Genomic DNA, 5,616 nt, shown 5'->3' on the forward strand with positions numbered 1-5,616 from the left:
ACGACTTCCACCGAAGTTGGTCCCTCTCCTTGTTCGGGCGGCGTTCGGCGGTCGACGTCACCGTCTTTTAGCCATCGCCGCTCCACTTTTTCATTTTCCATTTGTTTTGTCTTGGTTTTCCGCACACCTGGTTCACATTCCCTCATCTGACAAATTGTATATTGTTCTGTTCCCCCCATGTCTGTGTGTGGAATTGTTTGTTTGTTATGTGTGGTTCGCTTCAGGCTGGTTTGCGCCAGGTATGTGTTTTACCCGTGTGTTTTGTTTTTTTGTACCGTTTGTGTACTTTGGGTGTATTCGCTGTTTTCCTTGGGAATTAATAAAGTGCGCCTGTTATCACCCATCTCTGCTCTCCTGCACCTGACTTACCTGCAACCAGTTGCGCACATCGTGACACTGGGCATGTGCCCGTCGTGTCTGGTCGATAATTTGACCATGATTACTACAAGTTTAGATAGCTGGCTAGACTAATTTAACAATCTATAAAATGTTAGCTGACATGGGCTAATTTCCATTTACCCAGGTTTATATGACAAAAGCAATGTTGCAACAACAAAAACATTACAACATGTGTAATGGAAACAGCCTTAACTTGTCTTGCTTTTGTGGTTGGCTGGATGCAAGTTTCACCATCAAATTATTTCAAATCTACAGGCGTGCAAGTTTTACCATGGCACGGACCGTGGCAATACACTGGCACATGATAATTATTAGAATATGGCAAATTTGTTGCATTCTATCCATTCTGGCTTTTGAGGCAGGAAACCAATAGGTGGGAGAATCACTGGACAAGTTAATGGAAATATAGCTTGTGACTGACATAACAGAAAACTGCTGATAGGCAATCACATTTTGAAATTGCACCTTGTGTATTCTACTATTCTAACTCTCAACAGTAAGTTCAGTCCCCCCCAGAAAAAAAAATTGAAAGGTGAGATTCATATGGCTAAAGAAGAGGTTTCTTTTAATTTTACTCAAGAGTAGGAGTAAAATGTCTCTATTCTCCACACTTACGACCAATGTTCTACTCTGAGACACTTTGTGGATACAGCCCCAGCTGTATGAAGTCATGGAGATTTTCCTAAACAAGACACTGAAAGAACTGGAAGTAAAATATTAAAATCCATATTATGACTTACCTTATGCCAAAGTGTCTGGCCTTTTGGAAGATGCATGACCAAGAGTGAAGGCCGAATGAGAGCGCTAATAAGCACACACGTAGAGGGTGCAGATGTGTGCAGAGCAGGAGTAGTGATAGTAGGAGTAGTGATAGTGATAGTAGGAGTAGTGATAGTAGGAGTAGTAGGAGTAGTGATAGTAGGAGTAGTAGTGATAGTAGTAGGAGTAGTGATAGCAGGAGTAGTAGGAGTAGTGATAGCAGGAGTAGTAGTGATAGTAGTAGGAGTAGTGATAGTAGCAGGAGTAGTAGTGATAGTAGTAGGAGTAGTGATAGTAGTAGGAGTAGTGATAGTAGGAGTAGTGATAGTAGTGATAGTAGTAGGAGTAGTGATAGTAGTAGGAGTAGTGATAGTAGGAGTAGTGATAGCAGGAGTAGTAGGAGTAGTGATAGCAGGAGTAGTAGTGATAGTAGTAGGAGTAGTGGTAGCAGGAGTAGTGATAGTAGCAGGAGTAGTAGTGATAGTAGTAGGAGTAGTGATAGTAGGAGTAGTGATAGCAGGAGTAGTAGTGATAGTAGTAGGAGTAGTGATAGCAGGAGTAGTAGGACAGGTGGTGATGTTAATGGCCTCTGGTATCCAGAACTTCATCATGTCTTTAATAAATGTGACTGAAAAATATCAATAAACATGCTTAAAGACAATGTCCTTTTTACTGTAGTGCGACAACAGCATATTATACAGGTAATTCGTTAATGAATGCATGAATAATGACCTGAAATAAAAAAGGCCCTTGTATGGTGCTCTCCACTTGGCTATGATGGATGTCTTGGCTTGGTTGTTGGGTTGGGTAACAGCAGCTGCCTACACACACATTTTACAGTCATGGTCAGACTGACATCAAAGGTGTCATACAGTTCATTTCAAAGCACCTTAACTTGATGACACCTTAATACCAGTATCATTGTCTGATCATGAGATTGATGCTTGACCATGTGAGATGAGGAATAAGGAGGGTAAAATAAACTGCAATAAGAGGGTAACTAAGCAACAAGAGGGGGAAAACACTTCTATTAGAGCAGACTCACTGGATTGTCATTGCACTTAAGAAGGCGGCTATGAGCGGGAGTGAGCAGTGTGAAGGTGCCAACAGCAAATCCATCCTGTGATTCCCTAGCCTCCAACAGAAACCCTTTAAACCTAGTGGCATGATCAGCTTTGAGTGACACTGTAACACATTATTAGAAACATAGACAGGTTCATACTTTTCAAACACAAAAATAGTGGTCTATTGTAGGAGGTACCAACTATACTGAACAAAAATATAAACTCAACATGTAAAGTTTTGGTCCCGTGTTTCATGAACTGAAATAAAAGATCCCAGACATTTTCCATATGCACCTAAAGCTTATTTCTCTCAAATTTTGCGCACAAATTTGTTTACAGCCCTTTTAGTGAGCATTTGTTCTTTGCCAAGATAATCCATCCACCTGACAGTTGTGGCATATCAAGAAGCTGATTAAACAGTATGATCATTACACAGATGCACCTTGTGCTGGGGACAATAAAAGGACACTCTAAAATGTGCAGTTTTGTCACACAACACAATGCCACAGATGTTTCAAGTTTTGAGGGAGTGTGCAATTGGCATGCTGACTGCAGGAATGTCCACCAGAGCTGTTGCCAGAGAATATAATGTTTATCTCACGATGTAAATGTCACATGGCTCTACTCAAAGGACCTGAAAAAGAGTAAATTATGGATGTGTATTGAATTTTGTGAGTCTTGTGAACAAGAGACTTGTTGCAACAGATCACTTTCCAATTGGATCATCTGAGATGGCTATTTATTTTTGATTTGTATTCTTACAATTTATTCTTATTATTGTCATCAAGGACTCTGTCTTTTTTTATATAGTAACTAGATTATGCCATTCTTAGTGCAAATTTAGACAAAATAAAAAGACCTAGCTAGCTAAGACAAAGTCAAACAGTTCCTTTAAAAATAGTAATTCATTTTCTCAAATCAAGCCGCCTCCAACGTCGTTTTAGAGAATTTGGCACTACATCCAACTGGCCTCACAACCACAGACCATGTGTAACCAAGCCCGCCCAGGACCTCCTCATCCGGCTTCTTCACCTGTGGGATCGTCTGAGACCAGCCACCCGGACAGCTGATGAAACTGTGGGTTTGCACAACCAAATAATTTCTGCACAAACTGTCAGAAACCATCTCAGGGAAGCTCATCTGCATGCTCGTCGTCCTCATCAGGGTATTGACCTGACTGCGGTTCGGCCTCGTAACCGACTTCAGTGGGCAAATGCTCATCTTCAATGGCCACTGGCACGCTGGAGAAGTGTGCTCTTCATGGAAGAATCCCGGTTTCTACTGTACCGGGCAGATGGCAGACAGCGTGTATGGCGTCTTGTGGCGAGGGTCAACTGCTGATGTCAACATTTTGAATTGAGTGCCCCATGGTGGCGGTGGGATTGTGGTATGGGCAGGCATAAGGTACGGACAACGAACACAATTGCATTTTATCAATGGCAAATTTAATGCACAGAGATACCGTGACGAGATCCTGAGGCCCATTGTCGTGCTGTTCATCCAGCGACATCGCCTCATGTTTCAGCATGATAATGCACGGGCCCCATGTCACAAGGATCTGTACAACATTCCTGGAAGTTGAAAATGCCCCAGTTCTGATCCACGCCCCTACCTTTTTTTTTTAAAGGTATCTGTGACCAACAGATGCATATCTGTAATTCCCAATCATGTGAAGTCCATAGATTAGGTCCTAATTTATTTATTTCAATTGACTGATTTTCTTATATGAACTGTAACTCAGCCAAATCTTTGAAATTGTTGCATGTTGTGTTTATATTTTTGTTCAGTGTATAATGGGTTCTGTACCATCCACTATTAGGCTTCACATATATAATACATTATGTAACCCATGGTTCATCAAGCTTGTCTGACAAGGCCCAGTTAGGGCTGTGTTTACACAGGCAGCCCAATTCTGGTCTTTTTTCCACTAATTAGTATTTTGACCAATCACATTAGATCTTTACAAGTCAGATCTTTTTCAGAGCTGATCTGATTAGTCAAAAGACCAATAAGTGAAATAAATATCAGAACTGGGCTTCCTGTGTAAATGCAGAATATTGCCTTCTCTATTCTTAAATGTATTTATTCATTTACTCCAAGTTGCACACATTTATTCACATGCACATGCACACAAACACACATTCAGGGTGCTTTGATCTTTACCTGTAATCTCATCTCCTGCAGCACTGGAACAGAAATGTTTGGGATCACTAAACAGACCACTCTCAGATGTGGGAGAACCATGTTTCGGCAACATTGTGCCACAGGACATGTCAACACCACCACCACTAAAACCAGTCACAGTTTCAATGGTGGCAATGCCAATCAAAATGGCGAGGGCCATTTGGGCGGAGCACATCTGAAAAGCAGGGTGTGTGTCAAAGCATTGTTTCTTAAAATATCTTAACTTCCACAGTCAGACTGTAAGCAGTGTGGTAATCTTTATATAAAAGTAAAGTACCCACCATGAGTGTATTTGACCCCCAAACGTTGACTAAGGTAGGCTAGGCTACAACAATCAGCTCTACTGTAGAAATTTGAGGATCATTTGTATCAAATCAGTGTTTGATTACTTTATTGTCGTCTTCATTTATTGTAGTCTTAATTGTAGACTGCCCTAGGTCTGGGATTTCTGAGACTAACTTTGAGGAGGCCAATCAGATTTGACAAGGGTTTTTACTTTAGTTGTAAAATCATATTTTTTTATTTTATTTTACTAGGCAAGTCAGTTAAGAACAAATTCTTATTTTCAATGACGGCCTAGGAACAGTGCCTTGTTCAGGGGCAGAATGACAGATTTTGTACTTTGTCAGCTCGGGAATTCGATCTTGCAACCTTTGGGTTACTAGTCCAACGCTCTAAACACTACAATGCCGCCCCATGCAGTAGTACTGTTGAGGAAAATGTCCATTAAAGTCTGGTGTCAGAGATGCTCACTATCTATGGTAATAACATCTGTCTAGAAAAGACTCCATACGTTAATAGCCTATGCGCTACACAGATGACAGATTACAGACGGCACCAGACCTTGATTTAGGCCAGAGCTTTCCGGAATTACGACCTGGCTTGTCTATAAAAATAGCCTATTGCTGGCACAGAGTCACTCGCCGAGGCAGAAAAGGTTGATCAAAGCGGAATGAAAGCGGGATCTTCATTGAATAGCAATAGAGAGTGGGCATTAATTTCCTGATTCCGCTTCGTTCAAATGTATTTGCTGCTAGTCTGTGAATCTGTGGGTGACATTATGGTGTTCGAGATTGCGCAGATTGAAAATGCTCCAGGCTGAATGGCAAGATACGCTGTTCCAAATTGTCAAATTAGGGTTTGTAAGCAGTGGCGGAACATGAGTTTTATACATGGGGTGGCCAAAGCTACTTCAGGGGGTCCATAGACC

At 41.3% G+C, this 5,616-nt stretch overlaps 1 long non-coding RNA gene across 1 annotated transcript; it reads right to left on the reverse strand.

Moving 5' to 3' along the window:
• Positions 1–1,890: 1,890 nt before the first annotated feature.
• Positions 1,891–4,751, reverse strand: LOC145861105 (uncharacterized). The gene is made up of 3 exons (XR_014380903.1): positions 4,386–4,751; positions 2,204–2,343; positions 1,891–1,979 (listed from the first exon to the last, which is right to left on the reverse strand). It is a non-coding gene; the product is annotated as an uncharacterized LOC145861105 (long non-coding RNA).
• Positions 4,752–5,616: the final 865 nt, after the last annotated feature.

The sequence above is a fragment of the Salmo salar genome, chromosome 16 (genome assembly GCF_965601325.2).
Source record: "Salmo salar chromosome 16, fSalSal1, whole genome shotgun sequence".
Taxonomy (NCBI): Eukaryota; Metazoa; Chordata; class Actinopteri; order Salmoniformes; family Salmonidae; genus Salmo; species Salmo salar.